General features: G+C 31.7%; 1 protein-coding gene across 1 annotated transcript in view; it reads left to right on the top strand.

The window, feature by feature from the left end:
• LOC145272940 (chordin-like) overlaps positions 1–23,838 on the top strand; it is a 223,255-nt gene that overhangs the window by 88,382 nt on the left and 111,035 nt on the right. The window lies entirely within an intron of this gene.

The following is a 23,838-nucleotide window of genomic DNA, read 5'->3' as shown; positions in this document are numbered from 1 at the left end:
AATTAGGAAACTATTGTGAGTTAAATCTTTGCACCTCTTCGTCCGTATCGGCGATTATGTAGAGACACAACGTATCGTAAATAGTTTGAAAAGCATCAATGAGAGACAGACTACTCCCGGATGAATCACAAAGAACCAGACGAACAAATGGTATGAATTGAGAAGAAAACGATCAGAGGGGACGATTTTTAATTTTATTTTATGAAGAGTGGAAACTTCTTTTAAAGACGAATTTAATTAAGTAGAAAAAGGGTGAAATAGAGAAGTTAACCTAGCAGAACGAAGATGACACCTACCTTGCCAAAGAAACTTACGATAACCAAGCGACCTAAAAGAGGAAAGCTATGCAGTAAGTCTCATCCAAAGAAAATGAAAACAAAAAGTAGAAAGGTATACTAAATATATTTTTGATTAAAGGATATATATTAGCCTAATTAATCTGGAGCAAAAAAAAAAAAAACTAAATCTAATATGTGGAAATCGTTTGTTGCTGTGTTTAAGGAAGTGGCTTTTGATCAACACTGTTAAGGAGCCATTATTTTATATACTGTTTAAATGTAGATACCCGAAACAGCGATTCATGGTAAACAACTGATGATTTCTGCAATAATATTGGGAGGATTTTGAACTCGAAGAGAGCAAGTTGATTCAGCGATTGCAGGAAATCAAATGACTTACTGACAACATTATTTTCTAACGAAGGAATATTTTTTTTTAATTTTTTTATATAGTTTTAAACGTAAAAAAACTTTATTGGCTATATATATATATATATATATATATATATATATATATATATATATATATATATATATATATACTAACATGGGTGGCTGGCGTTGCCCGGGTGTTTGTAGGTGTATGCTTAGCAAAATCAAAAGGTCAATTTTTTTTAACTTTAACACCTATTATGACCCCTTAACATTAATTGTTTTGTGCTCAAATCAGGTTATTAAAGTAGATCCATGTTCAAGGAACCTATATCTAAAATTTTCAAGTGTTTAGACCTAAATTGTTGAATTTGGTAGAGTTCTCAAAGGTCAAATCGTTGAACTTTGACCCCTTAACAGAAAACCGATCACATAGATTTTCCCAAATCTCAGTATCCTGTATATCAAATTTCGAGTCTGTAGACTGAAAATTAACAAAGTTATTTCGAAGGAAAATGTACACGGAGACACACACAGACACGTTCACTTATATATATATATATATATATATATATATATATATATATATATATATATAGTCATCCACATACAATACTGTTTCGCAGTTCATTAGAGCAGCTAAACAGGCAACTGCCTCAATCCAGGATCGAAACCCGACCGCCCAAACGACAGTTAAGTCTTCTCACCATTACGCTATACGGCTGCTGCTAAGTGGGTAATTAATTCAACGATGTTTTGACATCGTCCAAATGCCTCCACTCGACTGTTTACACAAAGAGCGTTGCTTAATACACTAATGGCAGTTTGTCTATCATTTTCTAATATGCTCAACCCAAGATAAAGAGCATTATAGTCATCCACAGCCGGTACTGTTTCGCTGTTTCACAACTTATCAGTGCGGATAACGTACTGTTTATAAGAACTGTTGATATGGAATGCAAAATTTGATGGTTTAACGACCAAAACAAGTGCAGAATGTTTTTTCAATGAAAAAACATATTTATTTTTTTTAAATAAAATTCGATATTTCGATTTAAAGCAGAATCTTCTGTAAGGAAATACCGATTTTTTACGTACTATGGTGCTTAGTGGTAATGCTTGGCACGTTTTCCTTCACATGTTTGGTAAGTGTAAGATTCAAATGTCCGATATAGAAGAAAACGCCGGTCGAACCTGTATTTGTTAAGTAATAAAAAGTCTACCGTTTATAAGCACTGTTGATATGGAATGCAGAATTCAAACTTTATAACCTTTATCCTCGACTGACCTCCGGGCCTTGATAAGTGGTGACTCCTATGTAAAAAAAAACAAACCCTTAACTGTTTAAAGAAAGAACATGCGTTTAGAACTAAAGTTAGCACTTAACAAAGCGTGCATGCGAGAAGTTTTATTGCTACACAAGCAGAAAGGTTCGATATATAGAATCAAACGTAGGTTCTCATCATAGGAGTACGTTAGAAATTAAAGATTTTGTTTAAAGCACAATGGCAATACGATACTTGACTTTTTCATTTTAAACTTAAATTTTAAGTTATTATCACCGCACAAATGATAAAGCCAGGCAGAAAAAATCAATAGCATGATCGTTGATAAGACAGAGGCGCGTCCGAAATTAATGCTTCTGTTTAGAGCACAAATGAAGTATGCAAGTTGGCTTTTGCGTTTAAAACTGTCAAACCACTAACGTAAAACATGATTTTATAAAATAAACACTAGGATTTCTAGAGTGCAAGGCAGATTACATTTTACTAGCAGGGCCCGTGGAAATTCCACGGTAGTTAAAATCTTTTAAAACACATCAGTAAGAAATTCCTTATTGTTATATTACAAAAGTGAACGTATGGAAGCAAGTAGAACAAAGAACTTTAGTTTAAACTTTTATTGAAGGCCAATGCGATCGTAACTGATGCTGTTGATATTGTCAGGAAGTGCTGGTGATGATTGAGGCGGTGACAGGGACGTCGATCAGCTGCTTGGAGTGAGAATAGTGGTCAGTCAGCAGGTTCTTGGGAGTAAGACTGTGAATTTAAAAAAAACTGTGACATTGTTGACATCGATTTTGTGAAAGTTCTGATGACCCCAAGTTGTTTGATATTTCAGGACATTTTGGATTACACGTGTGAGTAATGAATAGGTCACAGAAAACTGTCATTGCATCTTGATGAAGCTGTTGTAGATTCCTAGGACTTCCTGTAAATGTATATGGTAGAATAACTGGTACACCAGAATGACCATCTTCATTCCTTGCTAAATGACCATTAAGCCAGAATATTGAGCAGCTCTTGGTTGACTTTGATAGCTTTTAATGAAGTTAAAGAAGCAACAGTAAACTTTTACATATGCAATAGACTTTTCTATTTATTTTGAATTTTATTTAATGAAGATTTGGAAATTCACAAATATTTTTAAGTCGAATTATTGATATAGATTTCAATTAAATAAAATATACTGTAAATATTTTAATAAGGAATAAATATTTATTTAAACCATAATTATTGAAACAAAGTATTTTACTGCATAAAAAAACGGTTATGGGGAGAAGGGTTAACTATTTTGAACCTTCACCTAAATAACGATTTAATGAAAAAAAATGTTTAAAATGTATCGGAAGAATCATGCTGAAAGCCATTCTTAATATGGAGAGGGGGGTTAACTATTCTGAAACTACACTTAACAATGTAAAAAATAAGGGAAAATATATGTATGGACAATAAATATTTCTTCAGTTAAATAAAATATTCTGTAAATCTTTTAAATAAGGAGTAAATATTTATTTAAACCATAATTATTGAAACAAAGTATTTTACTGCATAAAAAACGGTTATGGGGAGAAGGGTTAACTATTTTGGACCTTCACCTAAATAGCGATTTAATGAAAAAAATTTAATGATCTTGTATCTTTTTTTTAATAATTTGTTTTAAAATAAGGAAAAAAAAAATCTTTGATATCGCTATTGTAAGAATCATGTTGAAAGCCATTCTTAATATGGGGAGGTGGGGGGTTTAACTATTCTGAAACTTCACCTAACAATGTAATAAAAATAATGGCAAAATCCTTTAGTTAAATAAAATATACTGAAAATCTTTAAATAGGAAATAAATATTTCTTTAAATAAATTAAATCGTAAGTAATGAAACAAAGTGTTTTATTTCATATTAAAATAATTGTTGTGTCCATTTTTTATAGTATTTAAATATTTATGCCCTGTCGGTGGGCATTAGAAGATGATGACTGCCTGTAAAAGAAGCAAAATAAAACGAACAAAACATAAGTAATAACTATAACGTGAAGCTGTATAAATGTTACAAAATTACTCGATTCGGCATTAAATAACACGAAAAAGAATTAGTATGCCGTAAAACAAAAACAAAGCAGAACAAGACGTAAAATATGTTTTGACTCTGTGTTACTCAGTGTATTTGCGAATGGTGACTTTGGTGATTTATTTAATAAAGTTATTCTTGACTTTTGTAACATTTATTTCTAAACATATTTTTTGTTATGTAAGGCTCACTCAAAAGTAAATTAAAAAATGATAAAGTGGCACAGTAAAAAAAACGAACTTGTAACGTTAAATGTAAAAAATATATTTATTACTGAATAAAATAGAATAAGCGTTCCATATTACACTACAATAATAAACAGAAGACATCGTTAAAAATGTAAGTAAAATACTATACTATTTAAACTGTGGAACGATACCTTCTATGCATAATTGTCTTTAAAATAATCCGGAACCATAAATAGACAGTTCATACATATATATTTTTTTGTTTTTTGTTTTTGTTGTTGTTCGGGAAGTTTTGGGAAATAAAAGGGTTTAATGTTTTTTAATTAATAAAGATTGAACAATAAAGGGAGATAATTCACATTAATTAATTTTTGCGGTGATGATGACGCGTTTCATTAATTAATGTTTGCGATGATGATGACGTGACACCGTACGGACAAGCATATTAATATATAGATTGTGATCGAAGTCACTGTGGAGAGGCATATGAAGCTCCGTCCCGGTGCACTAAGGAATGTACCCAACTAGAGCAAACAGTCAATCGATTTGATAGAAAAATGGGGAAGTTTATCGATTTAGATGACAATAAAAATGGGAGTGTACAACATTCGTTTGTCATCATTTATTTCTGGGCAACATCGGGTCTTCCTGCTGATATATATATATATATATATATATATATATATATATAAGAAAATACATATATATATAATATTTGCTTTTATTAACTATTTGCTCTTAACATGTTTTATTAACTATTTGCTCTTATATATATGCATATATATATATATATATATATATATATATATATATATATATATATATATATATATATATATATTCGGTGTACAGATTTTAATTATGCCTAAATATAGGCTAATGAACATGATGATTCAAAAAATAAAGAAAATAAAAGTTTATCTAACCAGGTTTCGTTCCTCGCTTAACAGAGCCAAATCGAAGAAAATTGCGATTAAAAGAAATTGTCATGAATATGGTTGGGGGGAAAATATATTTAAAACGCGTAGGCGGGAAAAAATTACATAGAGAGTAATATATATATATATATATATATATATATATATATATATATATATATATATATATATATATTGTGTGTGTGCACGAGCGTGTTTAAGCACCGTTTATCATTTAAGTAAAAATTATTATTTTTAGCAGAATTCCCAAGCTTACTTATAATTATTTTATTTCCTCAAATTTTAATGACATTTCATTAAAAATAAAAGAAATAATACATGTTATTTATGTATCACGAAAGTTTTCTATTTTGTGGTCGAATCATATACAAAACAAATGAACAAAAATACTCGATTGAAAAAGAGAATGTAAAAAGTTAACCGATAAACAGTCAGTTAAAACAGTTAAATATGAAAAGGACAAACCAGTGCCAAAAAGACATTAATGATTTAAAAACCTGGACGCCAGAATTACAATTATGGGATGAATTGTGTTACATTAAAATTTATAATGTAATAATATATGGTTTCATATGTCATCTTATTAATTGTACCTTACAGACTTTTAATAAAAATATTCTCGAGTACTTAATTTTTTTCTAAATTGATTTCAAGATTTTAACTATGTATTTTTCTATGAAAGTAGCAGTTATGCTATTTTTGTAAATGCTGGTAAAGTAGGCTCGATTTTATATATATATATATATATATATATATATATATATATATATATATATATATATATATATATATATATATATATCGATGTATATACATGTATATATATCTGTGTGTGTGTCTTTGTCTATGTCTTTGTCTGTGTCCGTCTGTGTGTCTCTCTCTGTGTCTGTGTATTTCAGTGTGTGTCTGAAGAATGCAAATAAGTATAAAAGTTAATGCATATATTTCACATGGATTTGGATCATTTTCAAAAAGCAAGACGAAGCGCAATATTTAATAATAAAACATATTTTTCCAACATTTCACTAAATGCTTTCAATTTAATTTACAAATTTGGAACGTTATTAAAGCTGGGGTTTCTTTTATTACCCATAATTTTTCGTCATATTTTTCGCATGAAAGGGAATCAATTACAATAGCGTACATGATTTCAGTTAATTTCTCTGGAAATATGTGTAAAAGATGTTTTGTCCAAAATATATGGATTCTTCGAATGTACGCTCCCGAATTTTTCGCCGAAGGATGTCTTCAATTGTTTAATGATTTAGGACTTTGGAGAGATTCACATCTTTCAATATCACACTGCTCCCACGAAAGCGACCTAGTTAGAGCTGATCAAGCTCTGGCTTATCCTCCTTTTCTGCCATGCTATTTTAAACTGACATATCTCTTCACAGGCCCTTTTTTTCGCTGCAACGACGATACATATTGGACGAATAAATGTCGTTGAAATCAGGTGATAACTTCGAGATTTTCCTTCTTCGGTCATGCCGTTGATTCCTTTCTAATACACAAACCGGTGGATGCTGCAGGTGAACATGATTTTTCACATTATCAGAAAAATCTGTCTGTTGAGGCTTTACATACAGCATTCAAATCGTGAATGATTTGGATGCCAATATATTGATTTATATAAAAAATTATTTAATTTTTCATATACATATAGTTCTCTGTATATATATATATGCATAAATATATGTATATATATATATATATATATATATATGCGAGTATGTATCTATATATATACATACATATATATACATATACATTGGTGGAAAGCAAAATAAAATGTAGAAAAAAAACGAAAGAAATCAGATGATAACGTCTTTTTGAATATTTTTATTTCCAGATATGCTCAGCTGCTTCCTTTTAAAGATACATTTAATGAGGCAAAAGGGGGATGAAACCAATGAAGCTTAACAAAGCTTTAACATAGCTAACAAGTGACGATAAGCAGGAAACGGGAAACCTATAGACAAGCCGAATTCAATGAACATTTATAATAAAAGTAAAATATATAATATGATATGCATATGTATACAAATATAGCAATATACATGTATGCAGACATACGCACACATACTCATAAATATATATAAACACACACACACACACACACACACACACACATATATATATATATATATATATATATATATATATATATATATATATATATATATATATATATAGTCGAGGTCGATACAAGTTATCGTTTTTAATGTGTTAAGTTTCTGTTATTCTTTATAAATATACGAAAAAGAATAAAAGATACCAGAGACTTTAACATATGCAAAAAAGTAATTTATGTCGACCTGAATTGGTGTTTTGGAGACATGAAAGACATCAGTACGTACGTACAATATATTAAGAAATATGACGGGTGGTATATATATATATATATATATATATATATATATATATATATATATACCTTGGTCTATGTAATTTTATACTTAAAAATGAGGTGTTTTGCTGTGCGTTCTTATTGCTTCTGATATTTGTTTACAATTGATAAAAATGTTTGCCTGAGAGCAAGTGATCGCGACAGATTGACTGCATTCCACTTCCTTTTTGTTAGTAAATATGTCCAACTAATATATATATATATATATATATATATATATATATATACAGGGTGACCCAAAAAACAAAAGCTAAATAGAGGCCATTTAGAACATATGCTGTATAACGGAGAAAAAAGGGCAAAGATCCTAGTGTTTTGATGTAATGTTTTGAATAGATTAAACTAGTTATGACCAAAGTTTCATTTCATTCGGACAAAACACTAGGAAACAGGGCCTAATTGTAGTTGGGGTCCATTTTGGGGGTCACCGTGTATATATTACAATTCAGACTCTGCATATATATATATATATATATATATATATATATATATATATATATATATACTATAAAGCTGAATGTCTGTGTGTGTGTATGTGCGTGTGTATCTGGTCACGAATAGGCTCCTATATGGTTGACTGTTTTAAAAAACTGATTACATATAATGATGTATCGAGACACAGGAATGGGTATGTTTGATCTGGCAGAACGGTGGTTCATTAAAATTGTGGGGTCTGCTTTCGCGCCTGGTCCACAAAGTATCGAAATAAAAAATTTAAAAATTAAAATAAAAACGTTTACAAGTGTTTTTGATATAAATGTACATAATAATACTTTGATAAGCATGTGTTTACTTTAATAATGATGGTATAATAAAGTTGTGGGGTCTGAGTTCGCGCCTGGCCTCCATAGAATGGAAATAGGCACAAATTTTAATAAAGACGTTTCATATTTATCTGCGTAAGTATACTTTGATTATAATGTTTCAGTTTGAAGAAATATGGTATAATAAAATTATGGGGTGTTCGTTCGCGCCTAACCTCCATTGAATGGAAATATGTCACAAAGTTTAACAAAGTTTTTGAATATAGATTCACAGAATATTATGATAAGTATTTCAGTGTGAACAGACACGGTATAATAAATTATGGGGTTTATCTATTTTATTTTTACTTTCATCATATTTTGCTTTGGGTTTGATACCCCCAAATTCGAAGCTATTTCTTTACAACCCTTCCTTTTCATAACCTATCATACTTTCATAAATCAGAGTCCATTCAACGACGGGTACTTTTGCTAGTATATATTTATATATATATATATATATATATATATATATATATATATATATATATATATATATATATATTCCAGACTTTTTCGTATGTGCACTTTTATTAATAGAACAGCCATAAAACTAGTTCTCTTCGAAGTAATCTCCTCCGGCTGCAATGCACTTGTTGTGCCGTTCCAACAACTTCTGGAAGACCCCATGGAAATACTCTTGTGTGAACGTGTCAATAAGTCCCGTTACAGCCCGTTTCATCTCAATCGTCTCAGAACGACAGCCTATAAGGTTTTCTTTGGCTCTAGGATATAAGTAAAACTCACAGAGAGCAAGGTCTGGACTATAATCTGGACTTGGACAAATATTTTGTGAAAAGGATGGAGCACCCTTGGAACCAGCTTCATACAACTGTCCCGCATTTTCAGTTCCTCGCGAATAATTGTGTGTACAATTCCTACACTGGCATCAAAATGTGCACTTATTTTCACTATACACACACGACGGTTCTTATACATAAAATGCGTTATTTTGCCCAACAATTGAGGTGTTCTGGCTTTCTTTACGCCCCATACACCTCTCATTATCCCTCACAGACTTCTTGCCTTCCTTGAATCTCTTATGCCATTCAATTGATGATCGATTCATGCAAAATGCTCCAAAACAGTCTTAAGCCTCCCATACGTTTAGGTGGCATTTTCACAGGTATGAATGAAAATTTTATTGCACATATTTCCTTTAAAATGTCCTCGCGCCTAGATTACATTTTTGAAATTCACCAGGTGTTACAATCAGGCTTTAGTAGGGTGTATCCAATTCGTATTGTAGCTGTTCATTTGAACATCGTACGCACACGCATACACACACGCACACACACACACACACACACATATATATATATATATATATATATATATATATATATATATATATATATACATGCATACACTAGCAGGGAGGCCAGGCGTTGCCCTTGATAGAATGACAAGAAATGATATTTCCACAGTCTCAAGAATTCATCGAAACGATGATGTCGCCTATTTTCAATCAAATCGATTGATCGCATGCTTTAGTCGAGGGATCAATCGCGATGCACCGGCATGAAAGTATTACATGCTTCCCCGCAGTTACTTACTTCGCCATACATTTGTGTCTACATTGCACTATGAATCCGAAATTTTATTGTATTTTATGCAAATTTTGAATTTTTTTATTAGTGAGCCAATTCTCTATTGATTATTATACTGTACCTAACATATAGTAGTGATTTCAAAAGATAAAAAAATATATATATAAACATGCCATCAGCTAGAATCGAAACTTACACATCTAGTGAATTAAGCAGAATGCAATATCCTTTATAGCAATGCTCTATTCAAGACGAGGAACGTATATATAATCAGCCAGAGACAGGCTGTTTTTGCAGCATCACAGCTATTAAGTGCGACTAGACAAGCACTAATCCCAAGCAAGGGATTGAAATTTGAACCATTTAGTTGATAGTCAGAAGCTCTAACCTCTGGCCCTATGCGATCGGCAAACGATATCTTCAGATGATTTTTTTATATAAACATTTGACAGCTACTTTTTTAAGTACGTGATTTTTTGTTTATTTATAAAAAGCTTCGCATAACGCTAAGTAAGTAGCGCGCGGTATATATATATATATTTATATATATATATTCATATATATATATATGTGTGTGTGTGTGTGTGTGTGTGTGTGTGTGTGTGATTTACTGTATTCATATTAAATTTTATGAGGAAATATAATATATAATATATCGATTTTCAGGGTTTTTTTTCTTTTAACAGATTTCATGCGTAAGTAGAATTAGTTAAGAGAAACGTTGGTACTCATGCACTTATTGATCTGTGCTGAAATAATAACGTTATTATTTAGAAAGCCATTCTTAACATGGAGACGGGAGGGTGCTGTGCACCTATTCTGTACTTTTACCTACCAATTTAATAAAAACAGATATCGTAAAACTTTAATTAAACTTGAAAATACTTTTTAAAAATTCAATAAGTGTATTATGTTTGCTTATAATCTTCGCAAGAATTCATCATTAGCTTGACGAGTCTTTACAACAATAAAACTCGGAAAATTATGCGTTGCTTTATTTTCATACTAGCAAGTTTTTAGACGTTGCGAGATCGTCAAATACGCTTAAATATCATATTTTACTTACAGCAGATTTTGTATTAATTATAATAGAACCAAATCTGGATTAAATATTATATTGCATCCAATATATAGTTGTGGCTGCCCAAAGTAGCTCGGTCCTAAAATACGCTTAAATATATTGCAATGTATGGAGATTTCATATATAATTTCATACATTTTTTTTATATACATAGACATCTTTACATAACTTATACATATTCGTATATATATATATATATATATATATATATATATATATATATATATATACAAAGCAACCCCAATATAAGAATCCGAATATAAGAAAAACGTATACTAGAGGGGTTTTCTCTGGTCCCAAATTAGAGCATGTACAGAATAACCCAGATATAAGAAACCGGAATCTAAGCGTAATTCGGATAATAGAGAATTTTTGGCCCTGAAAAGCCGTATCTTATATCTGGGTTATGCTGTCTGTACATATATATATATATATATATATATATATATATATATATATATATATATATATATATATATATATATATATATCGGGTCCTTGCTAATGAAGCCAGGCATGATTTCTGTTGCTAAGATTCGAGTCTGTCGACTGGCGTTTATCCTGACACACTGTGCTGAAGATTCTTGAAATGATGAAGCACTAGTGTCTGTAGGTATTTAATTATTATAGTAAATAATTATATCAGCCCCTTTAAGAAATTTGTTTCTTATCGTAGAGTACTTTCAGTTTAATAAGTCGGTCAACTTAGCTCATATGCGTAGATTGCCATATAATGAATTAATCACACACACACACACATACACACACACACGCATATGTATATATATATATATATATATATATATATATATATATATTATATATATATATATATAATCTGGATTTACGTATGTTATCGCATCCTAGTTAAACAGTGATTTAAAAGTCAAGGCACCTTTGATACAACGTTGTGATGGATATCAGTTTCAAAATAAAATGTAAATAAACATAAAATAATAAAACAAATATTGACCATTTTAGCGTACTATTTAGTCGAGCGAAAATCGTACTTTAATTTTTATATCATATCATATTACGTATTTACCGTGTGATTTACATTAAAACGTAAAGTAAGAATTTCATGTTTTATGTTTTCATGCTAATGTATTTATTTTAGATAATCGAACGGTTTTAAATTCGTATACAAGGGTAAAATAAATTCCCACTTCGAAGTTATTAAAGTAGATTAAAACAGAAAATATTTTGCTTTCATCGTTTATATTTGCTCAGTATTTCTGATAACCAATCTTCTGCTCAGTTACTCTGGATTTAATATATAAGGCGTGGAATTATTTAACATTTCCCGTGTTTCTGTAGTTTACAACACCTCCTGAAGTCGGCATCTTTCAACAGTTTACGTAAACAGCCGGGGGAAATCGAATGAGAACTTGATGGTAACAAACTCAAAACGATCCGGCACTAGCAAACAGGAAATTAATGGAAAAGTATGTATTTTTGTATGTATGGCACAATTACGTTCACACACCGGTTCTCGTCAGATCACCGTAGTTAAGCAACTTAGAGGGTGACCAGTACCAGATGGGTGGCCATTTGGGAAGGCTAGACATGGGATCACCACCCTCACCCCGAAAAAAAAACAACTCACTACAAAAGTATCCACGAAAGTTATGGATGACCTATGCAGCTTCCAGAGGCTCACGACTATGGATGGATATAGGGAAGTATTTTTGTGGGGATGATAAAGCGTTTGTCTTCAATATCATCATAAACATGAAACATTATTTAATAAAAATGGATAGAAACTATTTAGTCGATGTTCTTAACCTCTAATTTTGGCTGTAAAATTATAGAGAGCTTGAGAAACACGGCGTAGATGGGTAATTTAGCTAACTGTGTTTAAATGGTGATTCGAAGGATTCTCCAATCATCAGACAAGTATTTCAATCATTACAATCTAATGGAGATTTGTGTATCTGTATGTTCGTCTGAAGCTAGTTATTCACCTTTCCAACATTGCGCAGCCGATATATTCTGTCCTAACAATATAGTCGTAAAGAAGATATGGCCGATACTTCGGCTTTCTAATAATATTTCCAAATAATTTTGTCAAATTCCTATTGTCTTTTTTGATAATTATTGCTTAATTGGGTCTATTGTGTTATTTTTAATGCTAAAGCCGATTTACTGTATACTGTCATATTAATGCGCTATTTTAAATGCTTGATTCAGGAAAAGGCTAGTATCTGTTTCGCCATGATACCGCTCTCCCAAGTATTGCCTCCTTTTTGTTAGGTGTATCATTTCTGCTGAGAGCATCCTCAACGGTATTCTTTAAATTGAAGTATTTATTCGTTCATCATCCTACTATTTTCCCATGTATTACCCCCTTCCCTAGAGGGGGTGGCAATGTAGTACATCATTGTTCATCATCAGATAATTCTTCGAGCTAGCAAACTTATCCGACCGGAAGGAGCAAGCATATATATGCTAGTGTTAAATAATAATATATATTCTTCCCGTACTTGTGAGGTCGATTTCAGATTGAGTCTTCGCTTCTTTAAAGGGTCTATTTTTTAATGTTATCTTTAGTTCTTAAATATTTACATAGACAATTTAAGGTTAAGAAGATGGTTATCGCTTCTGGGAAGATGCGAACACACTCAAGCGTGTCTTCTTTACTGTATATTATAAGGACCGGAGTGTAAGCACACACGATAATCTCCCAGCCTTTTCGCTTTGTTAGAAAGTTCGTCTTCGCCCTAGTTAATTGTTATTGTTTCAATATAAGCCAGGTTTGTTTTCCAAAAAGATCGTTTTATTACTTCTATTTTAAGCTGGGAGGTGGGGAATTTTGGGTGGTACTTCGTCTAATTGGAAACGGGTCCCCACTCTCAATATCATAGTAGACACAAAAAAGGAGATCTTTTTTTTAGTGGGTGTAAATCTTAATTTACCGTGGACATGCCCGAGGTACCTTGATGCCGTGACATTACTTTCTTCTTTCTTTCCTTTCCATTTACCCCTATTTAATTTTTAGACTCTTCCACCTTTCTTCTTCATCTCTTTTTTTTTTTTTTCCTTTTTAGGTTCGTTCTTTTTCTCTGTATCTTCTTCTTCTTCTTCTTCTTCTTCTCCTGATAATTACTATTTTGTACTCACTAGGAGTTTTCACATAGGCCATCATCCAAAATTTCTGTCTACAAACAACCTGTGATGTTGGAATCTGGGTGACAACAAGTTTCCGCAGGTTTCCAGTACTCTACGCTTCTTTCGATAACCTTTGCAAATCAATTAGTGTTATCGCAAATGCCATTAACCATTGACTTCTCGCTGGCAACGGCCTTTATTTGAATTTTGATAGGAACAATTTTCCCCAATATTCCAGTCCCACCAGCACTCATCAAATGGCGGTCTGGTTAGTGTTTTTTTATACTAGGTCTTTTAATGTTCCTTGACTCTCTCCGACTATTTGTGGGGCCTATCTATGTCGACACATTGTGGGGGGGGTAACTTAAAATTTTTGTGGTTTTACATTTCTTGATTCCATGTGGGATTCCATAATTGTTTTGCTTTACTTTGCTTGCAGTTCCGATATTATTTTAGTTTATTATTTGTAGCTTATGTGAGTTAGTTGTGACATTTAAGTTTTTCCCCCTTAAAATTTCAGCATTATCGTCTGTTGTATGGTTTCTTACCTTCGTTTCCAATTTCTCCTAGTCTTTTATCCATGTTCTTTGAAACTGTTCCTAGTGCTTCTACAATTATTAGAATTACATTGATTTTCTTCATGTTCCATATTCGTTTCAATTGTCCGGAAAGTTCTGCAAAATTGTTTCATTTTTCTGTCTTGTTTGTTTCTTCATCCTGTGGTGTGCTGGGAAGACAAAATCCACAATTTGGCAGTTTCTGTCGTTCTTGTTAATAATTATTAATAGTAGCATTAGTATTATCAGTACTATTATTATAAATATTTTATTATTATTATTATTAATAGTAGTAGTAGTAGTAGTAGTATCAGTAGTAGTATTCCTCTTCTATATCAAATGCTTTTATTCAATTTCATGCGACAAGTGTTTCCTCTCCCATTTAAATAATTGATATGAATAAAGTTATATAATTATTATATAATAACTATGTGCTTTCTTGTGTAACTGAAACACCATATTTATTAAAATCTAGCATAAGTTTTTGAAAACTTCTTGATATATCTCCAATTAAAATAAATAACTGCGCCAAGGAGAATGATTGGTCTGTAATAAGATGATGGCGAATGTTCACTTATCCTTCTGATAAAATAGTTCCTGTCATAAGTAGAAATTATGATGGCTCTGATCACGAAGATGATGGCTCTGATACGAAGATGATGGCTCTGATCACGAAGACAGAAAAATGAAGAAACACTTGGGGCAAATCATTTATATTTTTGAATAATTAGGAAATCACTCCAGTTTTACATCTGTCATCCTATAAAATTATTGAGAACTAAGTTTCTGCTAAGTCATTTTGGAGTTAATAGATACGGCATGTGGTTTATTAGTATTGCCGATTGTCCTGTAGTTTGTGACCCGTACTTAAGTCGTATACAGCCGGCAGTTTAGAAACAAAATGCCGAATGAAAGTTTGTGGCGTCAAAATCGAAACGAAACGATGCTTGTAAAACGTAAGCATTAATGGAAAGTAGTTTTGACGAATACGCTATTAAACTAGTAAAATTAAGGAAAATGGCATTTATACAAAACTAGCGGGGGTATCCGGCATTGTCTGGTGTGGGGAGGTGGTGTAGTAAGGACATTGAAAAAAATAGTAGGCAGGCAGGCTCGAACATGTAACGCGAAGGAGGAAAAGAAGGTAAAAGAACAGCCAGCTGCGTAAACCCCGCGCCCACCGAAACATACGACGTCGCCAGCGTTTGAAATAAGTTTGAAATAGGCGTATGATGACTTTGAACCAATGTTGACGCAAAACCTGAGACCCCCTCCTTGTAAAAAAACGACCCAGTTGACGCTCAAAGAATTAATCTCTTTGGCCATATTTTTGGATAATTGTCGTCTGCAAGACTGACCTTTCAAACGATTCCAATTTTGTAAGTGTTCGTCGCTTGTGTCGAAAGTTTTTGGCAGACATACACACACATACATTTTCCCTTTTTATATAATTGATAAACGGTCATAGTAAAGTAATTTTAATGAAAAAATATTTCTTTTTTTTTGTTACGGAAGAAAATATGAAACAACAATTAGCATTTTATTTCGATTATTTTGCTAGTTTTCTTTTTTAAGAGAATGTAAGGTGTCGGTTATAGTTACATTAACAACCTTTGAACCTTATCGACTAAGTTAGGTTTAGATTACGGTCAGTGTTGGTTATAGGTACGTGTTTTTTCCATGCGTATAAGTAACGCATTCCACATGCATCTACATGGTTATAGACTAGACGAAATAAAATGTATATTATTAAGATAAAAAGGTTAATTGTATAATTTACTAAACGTTTCAATCTAAAATTAACAATATTTTTTCTCTTGCTATAGTTAATTACTAACCATGGCACTTTCAGATATTGTGACTTTATTCGTGACGCTATTTATTTTAGGCTGTCTCATTTTTATGTACAACGCTTCTATGATGTTGAGTCTTTTCACATTAGAATTCTTGAATGATTTAGTTGTTCACCATGATTTTGCTAAACTATGAATGTCGGCAGCCACGTTCCTTCAAGTGCAGACATATCGAAATAGAGTCTGAATAATGTAATGCCAGCCTTGTAATAGTAGTAATGTATGAGTAGTGTGTCCAATATACCTGTTAGTATTCGTAATGTTGGAAAGGCTTTTTTCTCATTGTCATTTGAATTGATAAATTAGGTTGTTTATTCTACTAAGCTTTTGGTTTGAGACTGCTAATTATAAATTTATATAATAAATGTATTATAGTTGATTATGTTGATGACTAACAAATGTACTCAGCGTTGTTCGGTATTAAACGAATTAAATTCCTCTAAAAATATGAAGTAGAAAACAAACGGAAAGAAACTTAGAGCTGGGATCGAAACTAAAACCTAAAGATTCCGAATAAAAGTACGATAACCATTAGGCCAGCTTAACATGATCTTGAAAACTGTTTTCAACCCTACTTATTCTTAGCATAAGAAATTTGTCATATGAACGATTCACGATTAGGCATTCGTGAAACGGTCAAGACACGGATAAAAAGCCGATGGTTCTAGCGTACCAATTATTCAGTTTTAACACCTTAGCAACCCTTTTTCCGGATGAAAACCGATTAAAAAGTTTTTCACATGTCTAAATATCCTATATACCAAATGTCAAGTCTGTTGATTAAAATCTATGTAGTATATAGGTTTAAAAATATCCTCACACACACGAACGCATACATATTCGCACGTTTATAAATATAGTAGCAGGCCGCTCGGCGTTGCTCGGTCGTAAAATACGCATAAACATATATTTTAATTCATACAAAAACTGAGAAATATGCATGCGAGCAGAGCATTTTTTTTTTAAATAGTTCACTTCTTGTAAGTGAAAAAAAAAATACTCGATCTGAGATCGAAACGAAAACCTAAACACAGTGAGTCAAGTATGATAAGCATTAGGCTGGTTTGGCGCAATCTTTAAAATGTGTTTTCAAACTTACTTATTTTTAACATAATGAATCTATTATGTGAAATATTTATGCAGGCGCGTCCGTGGAATAGTTAGCTAACAGATAAAAATCCGACAACCCCCTAGCAGCTCGTTTTTAATCCCTTAGCAGTCTGTTTTCCCCCAGATGAAAACCAGTTAAAAGTTTTAGACATGTCTGAATATCCTATATACCAAATTTCAAATCAGTTGAGGAAAAATCCGTTAAGAATATACTTGAGAAGTGTTCTCACGCACACATGCATTCTCACTTTATATATATATCTTTTTCAGTGTTTACCCCTTAGAAGATTAACCCTGATCAAAAATGTCTGAATATCCTATATACAAAATTCCAAGTCTGTAGACTTGAATATACACTATACGGCTATAAAAAATGAAGTAAAACACATAGAGGAAGTGAGACATGAACATTCGAGCATTATGTTTTTTTTTCTAAACAGTTCACTTCTTGTAAGCTAACAAAAAAAGATACTAGAGCTGAGATCAAAACCAAAACCTCAGAACAGTGAGTCAAGTACGATAGCATTAGGCCAGCTTGACACGGACTTTAAAAAGTGTTTTCTAACCTACTGATTATTAATATAACGTGAACGATTCGCGTATGCACAATGAAATAGTTGGCAAACCGGTAAAAATCCGATGACTCCCAAGTACTATTTTTTCAGTGTTTACCCCTTAGAAGATTAACCCTGATCAAAAATGTCTGAATATCCTATATAAAAAATTCCAAGTCTGTAGATTAAAAATTTGTTGAGTATATAGGTTGAGAAGTGTTCTCATACACATTCTCACTTTTATAGATATATAGATAAATAGGTAAATGTATTATTCTGTAATATAATTAAACATGCATACACATTTACACAAACACATATACACCCACACACACACACACACACACACACACACACATATATATATATATATATATATATATATATATATATATATATATATATATATATAGCAGATTGATTCAAAATATTCAGATTGAAAATTAAATAAATAGTTGCTTTAAAATTTTCTAAATAAATAAGTATTTATTTTAATATATGCATAATAAAGTTTTAGGACTGTCTTTGATTAACACCCTCAGCTACGTAGACCTTCGAAAAAATAAGATTCTACATTTTAGGCGATTACGTGCTAGTATTTTGAAAATTTTGGCGATAAAGATAAAACTGAAATGATTTTAGCATTTAGAATCGGAAAAAGTTTCAATTATAATTTTAATCTTAAATGTTTTTCCATAACCGGGCAGTTCTATAGCAGTTATCCATTATTTTGTTCTTGGAGTTTCATTACATGCGTTTCTTAAGAGGGGTGCGCTTTCTTAAACGATTACGTGTACTTTTATAATTTTGCTAATTAAATAAGGGTTAGTGTTCAAAAATATATATTATGTCTGCTATCAGTTAGAATCATACTAAAAATAAAATCTAATTTTTAAAATAGTGGAGAAAAAAAATTAACTTAGGGTGTTCATCGAAAAATTTGCCAATGTTTGTTTAAATTGGTGAATTCCCTGAGTACAATTAATTTTTAACTATACGCTTACTTCCTAATAAACTGCAGCCCAATGAAGAGTGAAGTTTTGCTAGTATGGTTTTCTCTCTTTCGTTCTCTCTCTCTTTCTTTCTCGGCCTCTCTCTTTCTCTCTCTCATATATATATATATATATATATATATATATATATATATATATATATATATATATATATATATATATAAATATATATATAAATATATATATATATGTATGTGTATATATAAGCATCATTGACATTTCATTATGGAAAAAGACTTCCTAACAATCTTCAATACCTAAGAAAAAACTGACATAAATGGACAGATATGAACAAAATAATCAATTGATAGATGTTTGGATAATAAATATATTCGATAGCATATACGCGCACAATATATATATATATATATATATATATATATATATATATATATATATATATATATATACATATATACATATATATAGATATATAGATATATACACACATATATATATGTGTGTGTGTGTGTGTGTGTATTTTGTTCATATATATATATATATATATATATATATATATATATATATATATATATATATGCAATAAAATGAAAGAGTGTTTTGTAGTGGGTAAGTAAAAGGGTATAGGCATAGTGGCCAGCGGGTCAGTAGAGGGAGGTGGTGTGCTCAACTATGACTCAAGTTGTTTACATTGAGCCTCGCTCCCCCAGCTCTGCTCCCCGGCTATAATGTTCAATTTGCTGACACATGGTTTCTTTAACAAAAGCTAAAATAACATCACCCGCCATGTTTATTATGATAGCAATAAATAACATAGACGCTATACCTACACGAACTTTGCACACCACTGTACTCACTGATCAGGCGAATATAATGATGGATGCCTCGAAATCTGCCGACAATATGAGTCCGCACGCGAACACATTCACAAAGACACGCATGCCGACAACGCGCGTGCACACACGCATATATCGATAAATGCTTATTTATACCTAAGCACATATGCGCATGAACTTCCATTTATACACTAAGACTCATACAAACATATATTCATTCAACTACGTGTATATAAATGTGTATCTATTGGAATGACATCTAATAGATAGTAGCTTCTTTCAGTATTGGCAGACTATGGCTGCCCACTGTAAGGGTACCTGAGTGTAGAATTTTTGTAGCTAGTGTTGCGCAATCCCAACCATATATCACCTGGATCGGCATTATTAAATAGGCGTAGCAAGTGGGAATAATCTGAGATCACATGCAACGCCTAGAATGTCCAAATCACTGAATAATCATATTTGACACATGCGTTCACGTTAGATTATCGAATTTAAGCAACATTAAGCCTGGCGATCACCTAACGGGTGACTATTTGGGAATCCAGTAGATACACGCAGTTGAATGAATATATATTTACGTATTTTTACTTATCTACACATACACACGAATCTAAATATAAAAACAAAGGTTAATTCTTTGTTAATTTGACAATCAATATGTCTATAAAAGTGAACTTGTCTGTCTGTGTGTCTGTGTGTAAACATTTCCCTACCAAACTACTCTGTCAACTTTCAGTCTACAGACTAAAGATTTGACATAAGGAGAATTGAGATTTTGGAAAATCTTTTTGATCTGTTTTTGGCCAGAAATTTGGCTGTCAAGGGGCCAAAGTCTAACGATTTGACCTTTGAAAATTCCGCCAAACTTTTTTTGGTCTAAAAACTTGAGGTTTTAGATGTAAGTTCATTGGACATGGTTTAACTTTTTTTATTTGATTCGAGCCCCTAAAAATAGATGTTAAGGGGTTGAAATTGGAGTCAAAGTTAAGAAAGAATTTACCTCTGCGGTCTCTACCAAATGACTCACCAATTTTTCGTCTAAACATTTGAATTTTACAGAAAATGTATTCAGACATAGGGCAAGCTTTTGAGTCAGTTTTTGGCTAAAAAAAGTTGACTGCCAAGGGGTTAAAGTTTAAAAGATTTAACCTCTGCGGACTTTAGCAAACTATTCAGCCACGTTGTGGTCTAAACATTTGAAAATTTACATAAAGGGTATTCAGACATGCAGCAATCCTTTTACACAGTATTTGGGCGAAAATTTGGCTGCCAAGAGATTAGAGTTGAAAGAGTTGACCTTTGTAGACTCTAACAAACTCCTCCGTCAATTTTGTGTCTAAACACTTGAAATTTTAGACGTAGGTTACCTAGACACGAGTCAAACTTTTTAATATATATATATATATATATATATATATGTGCACATAAAGTAAAACTTTTTTTAATATATATGCACAGAAAGTTTAAAGTTTTAATACATATGCACATAAAGTTAAACATTTAATATATATATGCACTTAAAGTTAAACATTTAATATATATATATATATATATATATATATATACACACACATAAAGTCAAACTTTTTAATATATACATATGCACGTTTTAATATATACATAGGCACATAAAGTACATCGGGCTCGAGCAAAACTGGGATGAACTAATCGTTTATCGAAGTTCTATTTACTTTTTTTTCTGTTATTACGATTGAGATTGTTCTTAGTTCAGCAATGATTTATTTGGAATATCGAATAATGCTAAAAGTATTTAATACGGATCGTTTTACGTGTCGCATGATTTTTTCTCACGGATACAAAAAGAAAGTTAGAATTAGAATCCATCGGGTAACACTAGAATTACTCTCATCGCCACTCATTTTTTCAAAAATATACGGTTATTTCACAATTTAATGTAGCATGTGTGCGTTTTACTTTTTCTTTTTAATAACATGTTTTTTATGCTTTTATTCCAAGTTTTTTTTATTTTCTAGCAGATAATTTTGTAACATTCTTTAACATTCTGAAGATTGACAAAGTAATTGATTTATTCTTTTTAGTAATTATCAAACATTAAGGAAGATATGTTCAGCAAGTATCCGAAATGCATTTTGGTGAATTTAATAATTGAAATAATTTTTAATGGGATATCATATATTTCGTTTATGCTTTAATCACCTGAATAATTGAGTTTATTAAATAATCGATTAATATTAGTTTGGTGCAAAAATAATATCGTTCTTTTTCGTTAAATTTATAGAGGAAACCCAATATTCTTTTTGAATCAACCTATTAATAATAAAGAACGTGTGAATGATAAATTAACAAAATTACACATTAATTCCGATATAAATATCACGTTGCTATATAAGATATTAGTTGATACAATTGTTGATTTTTTAAAACGTTCTCAGATTATCATAGTTTTAAATATTTTGTTGCCAATAAAAACAATACATAGAGTAATAATCGTTACTTATTCTCACATATAATGTATACTAAGTAGTGCAGCTTCTTTTCACGAAATTTCACAAATATTTTCCTTTGAAGCAGCAATAAAGCTCTAGTGCTGAGCAAGGATGGAAATTGACATAATCAAGTATTGAACAAACACCGCTCCAACAATCCATCTATATAAATGGGAGATGGCGGTGTAGAGATGCTTAATGATGCGAACGGAAAAGTTGGGTGTGTTAAGTCCGAATCTAACCGACTTCACAGAATCACCTTAACTTATGGATGACAGCATCATTCACGAGGCCTCTCCTGGATAGATTCCATTCGGAAATTAAAAAAAATTAATATCGGAGAAATGAGTGCTAATAAGACAATCAAGTTGGTCAACACACATTTACTATTCTGAACCTAACCAATTTATTTTTAATAAGGAGATGTAACATTATTTTATAGTCTTGCTTTGTTACAAAGTGTAGACAGTGATCTAATGAGTAAGACATTATGCATTATATATTTCGAGATAAGAGCTCCTTATCAAATAATATGCGTTTCAACTTTTTAAAACTCGTATATACTGATATCATTGCTAAATGTAAATGGAGAATAAACCATTCGATTTAATTAATTTATTTATTTATTGTTAATGCAAAATGAATACATCCGAGAGATCTCTCTTATATTATTACGCCAGAAACATTGGTATTTGATATTACTATAGGACTTTGCTTTAAAACTTCGTTTTTTATTGTTATAATGGTTTAGTTAGGTTCGAAGATGTAAGTAGGTCTGCTCTGGAGTGTGCTCTAAAGTCCGCATAGAACGCGGCTTTTAAGTGTGTACAAGAATAAACGCGTACGAATGTGTACACATGCGTATAACCATACACACAGAAATAGCTAACCCTAACGACTACAGCCCAACTAATTTTCCCATTGCGGTCATAGATCTGAGAGACTTATGTAAACATTCGCTGCTTTTCCCCAAACCCCACCAATCTATATGTATCTTTTTCTTACACTCCCTATCTCTTCTTTTCCTTATTTTTCTCCATCTCTCACTCTCTCCCTCTCTCGTTCTCTCTTTCTCTCTCTCTCTTTCTCTCTTTCTCTCTCTCTCTCTCTCTCTCTCATTTTCTACTTGAGGTCAGGTTAGGAACTTGAACTTCCGTGCCGTGCATCCCCTCTCGCCTTCGCCGAACCAAACACCTTTCATATCTTACTCACCACGAGTGGGTGGTTATCTTTAAACCTGACTTGGGTAAACCCCTCCTTGCCAGACAATATTTCCCTAAAACCTTAGATGTTTATTCCATACTAACCGCGCCAGTTTTACGCATCAATATTTCGTTCGACTTACAATTCTACCAGAGACTCATTGTACGGCCCACCCTTTCATCTCTCTATTCTTCCCGAGTTGTTATT

Source organism: Euprymna scolopes, chromosome 4, assembly GCF_053919585.1.
Source record: "Euprymna scolopes isolate OS-2025 chromosome 4, ASM5391958v1, whole genome shotgun sequence".
Lineage (NCBI taxonomy): Eukaryota > Metazoa > Mollusca > Cephalopoda > Sepiida > Sepiolidae > Euprymna > Euprymna scolopes.
This window is presented reverse-complemented; position numbering and strand designations above follow the sequence as displayed.